Consider the following 13,336-nt stretch of genomic DNA (forward strand, 5'->3'; position numbering starts at 1 on the left):
GTCGCAATTAATTATCAATCAATTAGCTAATGCTCTTATCAAGAGTGACCGAGTATTATTCGGTGTCAGTGCTCAGATTGCTGGACTGTTTCTCTAACCATTAAGCTTCCCTGGTTCTCAATTCCAAATAGAAACACAGCAACAGTGTTGTCGCACACACACGCCCACGTACGCACACGTACGCACACGCACGCACACGCACGCACGCACAAATATTCTAGGGTTTTCAAAGGATGAATTGTCTTTGTTCTGAGTCAGAGTGTGAACCATATTGTTATGCTGTTTGTTGTGATTCGACCATGCATATATTTTTTTCTCTCTCTGTGGATTTGACTGAAACAACAGCACAGCGACTATTCTGTCAGCACCATGGAGAGCTACTGTATGGAGATGCCTGTTTAGAAAGTGCTGGCTTTTTCCACAGCGTTCAATGTTCTATCATTGAGTTACTTTATATCATGACCGTGGGAATCATTTAGGCTTTTCTATTATGAACACATGAGGCCTCTAGACTACTATTTATTTTACAGTATACAGTATATACACTGTAAAATTCATTCATTTGTCCATTTGTGACTCCGGGAGTTTACAAATGTAAAGAAATTGACTCTTAGGGGTCTCTAAGAACTCTCAGAGTAATGTCAAAGAACAGTAAAAAAATTGACGGTAAACTCATTGAATACAGGACAAAATAGATCAATTGTACATTAAAGGACAAGTATTATACAGTTACAAAAGACTGCTTAGTCCTTCTTTAAAAAGTCTGCATTCAATGAGCATCCTGTTTTGTTGTCGTTTTCTTTTTTACAATCTTAGCGTTAAATGGACACTCAGGATTTTACGGTAGTCTATTCGGAGATCAGTTCCTTCTCCAGGCTCTGACTCTACAGTGCATGCAAACGGCGCTGGGGAGCTCCCTCCTGAGAGCTCCAGCCTGCATGCGTGCTCACATTTGGCCACACACAGATAAGCTATCCCTCTCTCCCTGGCGGGCTTCTACAGGAGCCTCCGGGCTTGACAGCATCTCTCTCCCTGCTTCAGCTCACTGCGCCCACAGTGATAACAAGCTTTAGGCCAGGCATCACAAACATAAGTGCACACACGCCCATGGGTGAGCACGGACACACTGCAGATGTGGCCTCATGTGCACACGCGCCTCCCTGCGCACACAGTGCCTCCTTCCAGTCAGTCACTCAGTCAAGTCAGACAAAGATAGGGCTATTGATTTTCGCGCTAGCCAGACGTGACGACAGGGAGCAGATCGATTGGTCTGAGACTTAAAACTGTGTGCATGCTAGGGTTGGATGGATAGGATGGAGCCCTACATAACTCATCCCGTTGTCAGCGTTCTACTCTTTTGGTCATGGCCACCACCTGAGACCTGATACATTAGGTCCAGACTATTCTTCAGTGATTGCATGCCAGTGGCTGACCGAGAACCCGGTGACTCTAATTGAGTGCCTGCGTTCACAACTGCCGTGGAGGGGCGACAATCGAGCTGCTCTCTGACCTGACGTCTCAGCCTGTGAAGAAAGGCTGCTTTGATAAGAGGAGGCAGGGGAGATGTGTGCGCTGGGGCTGTTTCTGCTGCCTGCGCTATTATTTACCCTGCTAATTGGCTTAACACGGCATTGAGTCGCCACATTTTCTCTCCATTGGGAACGCCATTAGAAATGTGCATTACATGTAAATTAGGTGTTACAGAGAAGCACGTGTACCAAGGCTTATTGGTGCATTGGGTGGGGGTGTGTGTATGCGTTCATGTGCGTGCGTGAACACACTTCAAGTGTATGTGGATGCATGCATTCTAAGAATATACTGTATGTCACGGCAGAGAGAGCACGTGGGAGCAGAAATTTCCTGGCCATATGCGTGTCTATATGAATGTGCCATGCACACCATTAAGCCCTTACTGGTCTCCATTCATCAGGAAATGGAGTATTCAGCCTCCGAGGAAATATAATAGAGCGCTGGAATTGAAGCCAATTGGATTTATCAGACTTGGACTGCATTTCCCTCCTCGTACGCAGGCAGCAAGAAGGAAAAAAAGGCACCCAGTGTACATATTCCATTCTTTTTTATGACCCTATCTCCTCAAATTGGCCGGTAAATGACTTACGCCGAACACCCCTAAATCCTTTTGCTCTGCGACAGTTAATGAATAGAAGAAGGACGTATTTCTCTCCATCTCCCTCTCTCTCTCCCTAACTCTGTCTCGCACTCACTATTAAGTTGACAGATCGTTATGCGGTTTGCTCTTCCGCAGATTTCCCCCCAGGCTTGTATCTATTTACATTTCCTACTATCTCCCCTGCCCAGAATCTTGGAAACACTGCTCTGCTTGTCCTAGATGCTGTGGTTCCAATGAGGACTGCATGCCTGCTATCGCTGTTTAAGTGCCTTTCTGCGATGGAGAGATTAGCCAGCGCCGTGCGCTCAGCTGCGCTGGAAAGCCAAGCAAGTTGGCTCGCTTCACATAATTACTTCTAATTTGCCACATGCGCTCTCTCTGCCGGCTTCATCGAGTAGTCACTTAGACCCATGGCTAGATCTCTCACCCCCTCTCTCTCCATTTCCATTTCATATTATAAAGAGGGTACAAATGTTACATTCTCAGAGTTACAAATGAATAAATGTACTTTTCATTTTTGCATTAATATGGACACTGGTCTTCGTCTCCTTCTCTTCCCACACATTGCCAAAAAATAATAATTCCACATTTTGCGCCTCTTGTAGTTGTCGGTTGCCATGATTCGGTGCCAAAAACGTTAACATTTAATTGGAATAATTTGTATTTTTAGGGGAAAAGAAAAGCATATGGACTGTGCTCTCCAGGTCTGAGTATTCTTTATGAACACCAGTTGTTTAACTGGGGGCGGGCCTTGGTGCGCGTAAGGCCCACCCCCACTCGACCATGATTGGAGGAAGGGCCCACTCTATCCTGATTGGAGGAAAACCTGTCTCCTCCACCAAAACTGAAACTGCTTTTTTCTCCTCACAGGGCATAAGGCTGAAGTCCAAATATGGACCAAAAACTCTAAAGTATAGAAACTAGTACTATCAGAACATAACCATTTGTTATGGTTTGAATTAAATGAAATCGCTTACCCTACCTTTAAGTACTGTACTTAAAGGGGGAATTCAGACCAAAACATATCCCCCTAAATGTACCTTTTTTCATACATGTTTCTACCTATTTTGGTGGATTTCTCTCATTGTTGCTCCTCATCCGAGATCTCCCGACCCCTCCTCACAGCTCCAAAGTTAGTTTTTTCTTCATGAATCATATATTTATAGTTTCCTTAGACCAACTGACGGTTGTTAGCCCACCACATATTGACCCGGATGAGAAGCAGGCTGTGTACACGGTTCCCATAGAGCTTAGGCGAGATTCTCGCGTATCCGGTTACTATGCTACTACGTTTCTACTACGCTAGAAGCGTACTATGCTATGCTTGAAGCTTACTCCGCTAGAAGTGTACGTTATCTTCTCATTCATACTGAAATAAGTGATTTTGGGAGAGTCGCACAAGCCCCATTTTAGCTGTGAGGAGGGGTCGGGAAATCTGGGATGAGGAGCAACAATTAGAGAAATCCACCAAATACATTTACTTTTGGTACTTGATGACAATACTTGTACTTTTACTCAAGTACATTTTGAATTCAGGACTTGTACTTGTAACAGAGTATTTCTATATTGCAATATTGATACTTTTACTTGAGTAAACATTTGAGTACTTTTTCCACCACTGGGTATGGAAGAACCAGTGGAATCAATACTTGGCTGAAAGTGTTGAAATCTCTCTCTCTCGCGCGCTCGCTCTCCGTTCTCCGCTCTCTTGGGTTGGGAATTGGGTTTAATTTAGGGGGGAGGGAGGCAGCAGCTGTGACATCACTTTTTTTGTGAGAAATACCATCTCTGATACGGCGTGCTGATAGGAGGAGAGGAGGTTGTCCTTAGAACACTTAGAGGAGCACTGCAGACAGCTGTCACTTCTGCTCGGGGATCTCCCTTGGTTTCCTCCCAGTGAAACGTGGGTAATTAGCCAGCAACGGAGCATGGCACACCAGCACCACTGAGACAGAGACGGAGAGGGGGAGAGAGAGAGAGAAACATGAGCAAATGAGAGAGGAGGGAGTGGCAGGCTGTCAGGGTTCTGTCAACAAGCTCTCTCTCTCACACACACACACACACACACACACACACACACACACACACACACACACACACACACACACACACACACACACACACACACACACACACACACACACACACACGCGCGCGCACACAGCCTGCCAACCACTACCACCGTCAACCAGCTTCGCTCTCTCAATGCTTTGTGAAGACGAATCTCTGTTGTCCACCCATCGAATGCAACACACACTAGAAATACACACACAGTAGAAATGAAAGCTATAGGAAGGCCAAGCGTGGGAGGATTTGGCAAACAATTTTGGTTGAAGGAGTGTAGAAATGTGCCAAGTCAGTTCATATCCATCTCTCTCTCTCTCTCTCTCTCTCTCTCTCTCTCTCTCTCTCTCTCTCTCTCTCTCTCTCTCTCCTGTATGTCTCAAAGTTTCTCTGACACACACACACACACACACACACACACACACACACACACACACACACACACACACACACACACACACACACACACACACACACACACACACACACACACACACACACACACACACACACACACACACAGGACTACATCTCTCGGGTTCAACCACGGTACACAACATTCAGCTGTCATAGGCCTACGGAGTGTAGCCTTCATTGTGACCGGGTGAAACTGCCTGTTTGTATCACAAGTTCACAACTAGCACATACACGCGCGCCTGTATCAAGCATCAGTTGTGATCAAACCAGTCTGTAATGCCATGACCTAGTCCTAGCCTGAACAGTGCACTGTGATGATGTAAGACTACAGACACTTTCTGGGACGTAAGCAAAACCAAGTTTAAAGCACTGCTGATTTTCTCTTCACAAATTCTACAAATCATAGTCTGAGGCTTATTATACTGCCAGTTTGCAGGATGTGTCTGCCTGCAAGTGATGATGCTCGCTCTCTCTCTCTCTCTCTCTCTCTCTCTCTCTCTCTCTCTCTCTCTCTCTCTCTCTCTCTCTCTGTGACTCTCTCTCTCTCTCTCCCCCTACAGCCTTTCCATTGAAGTGATTTTGTGTCTCTGCTTTGAGAAGAGAATTGGAAGGGGTGGTTTAAAAATAGCCCCCACCCCCCGAATGTTCACAATTTGATGCAGCAAGCAGCACTTTGACAAAATGGGAACGAAGTTTATAGATTTTGATCGCATGGGGTGATCAAAATCTTCTTAATCACAGGTGATAATAAAAATGTGAATGAGAGTTGAGAGTGTGGCGCAAGGCTTTTTCTTCTGTTTCAGGTTTTGTTTGTCTGTTTTCTTCACATGTTATTTTTTTATTTCATTTGAAAAACATTTTCACAAACTTCACAATTTTCTACAAGTGAACATAGCAGATCCCCAAGCTCACAATGTGACACAGTATATAGGCTTAAGTGGGTAACACCACTGTCTGATGCAGAATAATGACTTGGCCTCCTATTATTACTGTAGTGTCGTTTACATTTTGATGAGCTATTAATTCAATTCAATTCAATTCAAAGCTATTAAATGGCAGCATGAGAGAAAACAGCATTTTTATCGACGCCCTTCAGCCATCGTGATCACATTCATTTGTTTCACTGTTATTCTTTCTTTCTCTAATTGATCTTTCTTTTCCACCAACAAAACGCCACTTATCGGAGCCAGAGGAACAGGCAGATGACGCTCGGCTAAATAAAACGACAAAGAAAGTATAGCCCAGAGGAAGGACAGGATATAAAAGATGCTCAAATTGCATAAAAAAACGCATCAGCTGTTACTGCCCGTGAGGGGCGAGCCCAACCTTTTGTTGTTAACAGATAGATGACATCTCTCCCACTGGTCAATTAGCATGCAGGGCTTCACATTTCTGTCTGCCAGCCTGCCGCAGGTATCTTCCATACTGGCACGTCGATGCTATCCTTGAGGCCTGTTTCATTTGGTTCTCACCGTGAGGCCTTCCCCTTCAGCCCCTCTGTGAGCTTCATGGCTCCAGGCCTCAACCTCTCCATACGTGCCCCTGCATCTGCTGCAGCCAATTCTCCTCACTGCTGGACTTATCTTACAATAAATGCGAGAAATCTCTGTGAGTATTATGTGCCCCAGCCCCTCCCCTCTCGTTCTCCCCCAGTGGGGGCAAAGCAGAGGAGTCGATTGACAGGCAAAATCCCTCAACAATGTCACCCGCAGGTACTTTTTCATAGAAACTGAAAAGGCCTTAGAATACAGTTGTTCACTGGAGTTGATTTTTCAGTTAAAATCTTTTAATACTCGTTTGAAGGACCATGATGAAGACTTTTATGTTTTATAAAAACAGCATGTTGTGACACCTTTAAACAGATGACAATATATCACTCCATACGCGGTTCATTTCGGGAGCATATCACATGCATGATGTATGAACTGGAGCCACTGCTTGTGTGGTGAAGGGGTTTCAAGTGGGACCTGTGATTTGACAAGGTTCACGTAATCACTTAGCCTTGCATCCTGCCTCATTGGCCCTTGAGGATGTTTGTGGCAGATTCACTCCGCCTCACTCTATGCCATCAAACAGGATTAAATCCACTCATATTCAGTACTTTGAAGTGTTTATACTCTCATGCACACGCACGCACGCACGCACGTGCACGCACGCGCACGCACACACACACACACACACACAGTACATCCATTCCCTAACCATAAACATCACAACTACTTGACACCGCTTAACCTAATCCTTAACCTGAACCAAAAGTAGAATTAGGACACACACACACACACACACACACACACACACACACACACACACACACACACACACACACACACACACACACACACACACAAAATGCACCCTTAGTTTGAATGCCACACGGCCAAGCACAGTTGGGGCAAAACAGTCTATTTTGGAGCAGTTATGGGAAAAACATGGTACTTTCTCTCCAAAGATTGCCATACAGTGGATGAAAGTGAGTACATTTCAGTAGTCAATTCACATCCACGACACTAGGTAGGGCCAGTAGATCGCCACAGAGTCTTGCTCGTTGCAAGATTAATATCGGTCCATTCGAGTGTACCTACAGTACTAGTGCTGTGACACCCTGGAAACCTATGATGGCACTTCTTGACGAGTGCCATCTGTTTGTCCAATGAGAGTGAAATGCAGCAGCGTTTTAGAACTAGAAGAGAAACACTGCATGGGTGAAAAGCCTCTTTCCTTTGTGAAAGCATTGAAGTGGTGGTCTGCGAGCACTTTCATTTTTTGACTGATGAAACCTCTGCGTACAGACCCTGCTGGCTGGCACACTCTCCATGCTCATTATCCCATCTACTGTAGAGGAACCAACCACAGAGCCTTGCAGTGCTGACTGCTCAGCGGCCAAAGCAAGATCGATAGGTTTCTATTGCGCAGGTATTCTTGCGGTGGGGGAAACAAATTGTGTGTGTATGTCTGTGAGTGCGTGCACAATTGTGTGTTCATGTATGAGAGACAAAGGGAAAGACGGGGGAAGGAGGGGAAGAGTGAGACCATGGGCACGTGAGTCCAAGTGCAAACACTCTTCTTTTCCAACTAGCCGCACTCATTCAGACAGCGCAGGGAAAATATTCAGCAGGTAGCAAGGTGGGTCAAGGCTAGACTGTAGGCTGGATGAACACTTTCAGAGGCCAACAAATATTGTGTTAATCACTTAAAGGGGTCCTGCCACGCCCCGAAATTATAATAGTATGATACAGTAGGATACAGTAGGTCACGTGGTCTTTTTTAAAACGGTCTGAAATCTCAATCAAATGATCCCATCCCCCGTTGCGCAGCCCCCTCCACTCGGAGGAGTAGAGAGACAGACAGGAGACAGCCTGGCCAGCAGATATGGGATTTATGGCTATTTGAAGTGAGCTGGATCTCTGAAATTGAGTACTTTTCCCACCACTGTTCATTAGAAAGGAAGGGCTCCCTACTGTGAACCGAATCATATCGTTCATTTCAAAGAGCCGTTCAAAAGACTTGATTCGTTCGCGAACGTCACATCTATACTGGCCAGCCGCACGCAGTTCGAGGATGAGTTCGAGCGCAGCTGCCCAACTCAGTGAAAACATCGTGTTTTCCATTTCAATGAATATACATAAACAAGCATATTCCCATGAACAATGGGGAAGTAACAACCAGTAACCACCGGAAATATAATTTTTATAGCCACAGATTCATATATAAATGTGTGTCTTTAGCTGGTTAGCTTTAGTGCTAGCCCAGCTAGCTAGCCCTGTGGGAGCAGAGAAGTTGTGAGGGCTGTGACTGTGAGAGCGAGCCTGCGGGCGATGGGAAGAAAATGTACATTGTGCAGACATACAGTAAGTAACAGTCAATTAATTAATTTGATTGGCTTATCGTGCATTCCCACAATGACATCAAACAAATATTAACTTGTTTTTAATATAATTTCTTAAGGTGACAGTAACCCTTAAGGTGGCATAACCCCTTTAAGGCAGCGATTACCAATAAAGGGCCAATGAGGATATTGCAAATGAGCCCCCAAATGTTGAATATTGTTAGCTAAGTATTCATGTACCTTAGTTTGTGACTGGGCTACTGCAGTGATGGTCGTATGTATCATCAGCAAACATATGTGCATTTGAGTCGATTAGTACTAGTACAACTCTCTTGCGGGATCCCACAGGTTCTAAAACGGGGGGATGAAAATGAGCTGTTAACATAAAAAGACTGTTTTCTGCCATACAGTTAGGATTTTATCCAATTGATAGATTTTTTACTGAAGCCATAGTGATTTAATTCTGTTGAGTGGCAATATAGGGGCAGCAGGGTCTATTTTCTAACTCTATCAAGCTCCTAGGAAAGGTGGCCATTACTTTGGTACTTTGCTAACTCTTGCAGTTTCACATGGCTGTGGGCACCGCTTCGACTTTTATGATCTCGCTTTGTAAATAGTCCAGTTATCTGAAAAATCAATGTAGGGAAGTTTTACCGTTAAAGTTGTTAAACTTGTCGTACCTGCTGGACCAAGGGAGATGTTAGGCTCCTGGGCTTCAGAGGCAGAACTCTAACTAGCGTCACCCACGGGCCAAAATGTACATAATATATCAGTTTGCAGCATAAACTATACTGCTTTTGGTGACCCCATGGCCTTTCCACTTGTGCCTCCCTATACTTATATACTAGTAAGACGCCTCAGGGCAACAAGCGACGAGGTCGCGCCACAGTGATGTGGACATCAGGGATGTGGACATCAGGGATGTGGTCGTCAGGGATCTCCATATATGGGCATACAAGGGATTTGTTCCCCCTGGCATCACAGGGATCTCCATATCTCCATATATGGGCATACAAGAGATTTGTTCCCCCTGGCATCACATGGACCTCTCTAACAGGGCATCATTAATATTGAGGACATCAGGGAACTCCATATGTGGGCATAAAAGGGATTCTGTTGACATCACAGTGAAGGCAGAGCCTGATGTCAGAGCGGCAAACCCATTCTGTTAGAGTGGTTCCCTTCGGTCGCAATTATCTTTTTTATGGTTATTTCTTTTTTGTGAGCAGAGTAGTGTACCAGATTCCTCATTATGAAGATATCTAGCCAATAAACAGATTTGGATTATCATGAAGCCGATTCTGAAAAAAAAAGAAAGCTCTTAATCACTGTGGGCTATATTTTCTCTCGTCTAGTTCTCTCCATCGCCCTTCATACCCTTCAAAAACTGCCTGCAACACATTTCTTTTTGTGAACTTTGTGATTTAAACCAATTTAATACCTTGATGGCTTGTGGGCAAGCATAGATTTGTGCACACGCTGACGTAATTCATACTATATTTCTGCATAGTCACTCATACCTCTTAAGCGGCCTGCCGCTTGTTACTGTATTCAACACACGTGATGGATTTCTTTTAATGAAGTCTAATTATATTTCTTATTTAGTTACATTGTTCATTTGTTGCTTTTATTTTCCTTTTAGTTTTATATTAAATACCTTTACATAGACTGGCCCACACAGTACACTGTCTAGCCCTGAAACATGACGGTCGTATGACAGAATACTGTATGACATGGCCGTCATGTTTCCACCTGGTTTGGAGCAGACTAGCCAATTTGCCATGGCATGCTAAACAAATGTTCAGATTTAAAAATCACACCCGTGTGAACTGAGCGGTGGTCGTGGAGGCTGTGCAACAGCACTACTGGGTGGGTGCAGCGGGGTTAGTGTTCTTTACAATGCTGTAGTTTCTTCACACACTCTAATTTATTTGACCCTAAAACATTCAGTTTGTTAATAATAATAATAATACTTGACCACACATGCTGACCCACCCTTCCCGTGTGTGTGTGTGTGTGTGTGTGTGTGTGTGTGTGTGTGTGTGTGTGTGTGTGTGTGTGTGTGTGTGTGTGTGTGTGTGTGTGTGTGTGTGTGTGTGTGTGTGTGTGTGTGTGTGTGTGTGTGTGTGTGTGTGTGTGTGTGTGTGTGTGTGAGAACAGCGCCCCTCCCTTAACATGTGTGGTCAGAAAAGGTACTGCAGCCTTGAGGCTACATACACGGCCGGGCGGCCGGACACACACACGGCCACGTATAGGAGACGGTGTGACCACCGCTCAAAAATAAAGTGCTTACTGAAGGCTCACGGGAGGCAGAATACGTGCCGCTCAACCAGAATTACCTGTATCTTCCGTATTGTTTTATAAAAAGCACTTTAATCCGATCGTTTTCTGTTTTGCTTGTATTCCCTCCTGGTGTTCCCCATGCGCATCAAGACCCATCTATTGGTTAAATGTGCTTAGTTTTACCTTATTCTCCGAGGTCTTTTAATGCAGCTAATCACGTTCAGGCACTGGCAGTAAGCACAGCAGAGAATACGAGGCCAACGTCCTGCTGTGAGGACGGAGGTGAGGCATGCCTAGGGATGGGTATCGTTCACCTTTGAATCGATACGATACCTTTTTCGATACCTGGCAATCGATACGATACCCTTTTCGATACTTTTTATTTAAGTTTAACGGTGAGCAGTAGGGCTGTGAAAATGTGCCAAAAATAGCATTCGAATATTCGCCCGAAAATCCACCGTTGATTCGAATAAATTCGAATATTCGAAAATATCGAATAATTCGAAGCATTCGCACTTCGAAGCTGTTTATTCTAGACAGTCGCTTCTATCGCTTTTTTTTTTTTTTTTACTGTGTGCAGGTCCGCGTTGGTCAGGGACGTGCAAAGAATGTTAAGAGAGGCAGGGGCTGACATTTCTAAAAGGGCCTTTTGGTGGACAATTCTCTGTTAAAAGGGCAGGGGCTCAAGCCCCGTTTGATGTATGTGTGCACGTGCCTGCGTTAGAGCAGAATCGGATCGTCTTGCAAAGCGTGCCTCACTGAGCAGCTGTGATTGAGTTGAGTTGGAACAACCACGACATGAAATGAGCAATTATAATCACACCAATGGATTATGTTTTGGTTTGAACAAAATTGGGTACAAGAGCAGTGTGAGTGACGGAGGAAGTTTTACCGTTACCGTGGCTGCGTGCGGGGAGATTGACTCGGTGAGAGAAGAAATCCATGCTTTTTCATAGTGTTTTTGGTGGAGAAGTCTCGTTGTTGTATGCCTTCCCGTCACTACTAAATGAGTCGCCCGTTTCAGCTCGACTCGTTAATCATTCTGAATCAACGTGAGCCAGTTTAAAAGCACTGTGTGTGCACTGCACTGTGCACTGTCTGCGAGGCGGACGAGTGCATCTCTCCACTCCGACATGTGACGGCCAGTGACAGTGTGAAGGGAAAGTGAAGCAGCTGGAGGTTTATTCTTCGCTGTATGACGGTGTCGCTAAATAGGCACCCTTAATGTACAAGCTCACAACGTAATGAACGTATTGGATCAGCGACGTATTGTGGACTTGTAGATCAACCCACTTTTGCAGCAGCGAATGGAGACTTCTGCCTTGCGAGACCAGCCACCTTTTAACGTTCCATGCGCCCAGAATCTCGCGAGAAGTGCGGTAGATTTGTTTTAATTAAATATAAATTAATTCGAAGCTCCATTTTTTACGTTCGAATATTCTTTTATTGTTAACATTCGAACGAATCTTCGAATATAGAATATTCTTTCACACCCCTAGTGAGCAGAGGTGGTGATGATGATGATCACACAGTGTGGCGGAGCGTAGAGTATAGACGTTGGATAATCATCATAATAATAAACATTATAGGCTATTGTCGGCTATTTTCCACAGTAACAAGTGTAGCCTACTAAAGCAGTAATTAAACTCTCAGTAGCCCAACTGTTACAGATGCGACCGGCCAGGGGTGCGTTCCAGAGTATCGAAACAAGGTATCGTTCGTTTTTACGTGAACCGATACCCGATAGTATCGACGTCAGCAAACGATACCATTAAAAGTATCGCAGACGATACCCATCCCTAGGCATGCCCGATTGCCCGAGTATTGTTATGCAAAGCAGCCAGGTAGGGGGATTGAAGTGTTGACCGCGGCGTCAACACATCTTGACGGCGTGCGTGCACGCGCGCGTATGTGGCGCGCGCGTATGTGCAGCTTGAAAAGAAAGGGGACGTCGTCCCTCTGCGTTCCTGCGGCATCTCACCCCTGATCTCATCTAATTCTCAAATTTCTTTGATTAATTGTATTTAATTACTGTCCGATATCGATATTCTTCTTATTTTCTTGTTGTCCATTGTATTTCTGTTGTTGCACAGTCTTGTGGACTATATCACACCACATTGTGTTGGGTGTATACCTGTATGAGTGAGTGAAAAATAAACCCCTCTTGTAATTATAAAAATGTTTTCATATTGTGGCAGCACTTTGATTTTCCATGGAGACGTGTTTGTGTTAGTGTTTGCATAATTATGTATTTTTTTCTTTTTTTTGTCAAAGTGTTACCTTGAATCCCAGCCCTGGAGAGAACAAAGCACTCTGAAGGCCAATCAGCACAATGAACGTGTGCCGTATTTATTTCCTGCCTCACCGCAGGCTGATGATTGCCTCGTTGGCAACACAGCAGAGAACTGTGTTATCGTCGGTTGTTTACTGATCATAAGAGGGGTGTGAAGATGATGGAGACGGGCAGATAATGGAACAGACGTTCTGTTTTATATCACAGCAAATAGGACACACAGCTGTAGCTTAATGATGACACCAACCTTTATTTCAGTGCCGCTTTTGTATGCAGGTTAATCGTGCTGAGAGTGTTACTCGGAATTTGCAGGTGCGGT

General features: G+C 44.7%; 1 protein-coding gene across 1 annotated transcript in view; it reads left to right on the forward strand.

Annotated features, from left to right (window-relative positions):
- Positions 1-13,336, forward strand: part of mgat5b (alpha-1,6-mannosylglycoprotein 6-beta-N-acetylglucosaminyltransferase B) — a gene marked incomplete at both ends in the record, with an annotated part of 105,370 nt that overhangs the window by 49,375 nt on the left and 42,659 nt on the right. The window lies entirely within an intron of this gene.

The sequence above is a fragment of the Nannobrachium achirus genome, assembly GCF_963921795.1.
Source record: "Nannobrachium achirus genome assembly, chromosome: 4".
Classification (NCBI taxonomy): Eukaryota; Metazoa; Chordata; class Actinopteri; order Myctophiformes; family Myctophidae; genus Nannobrachium; species Nannobrachium achirus.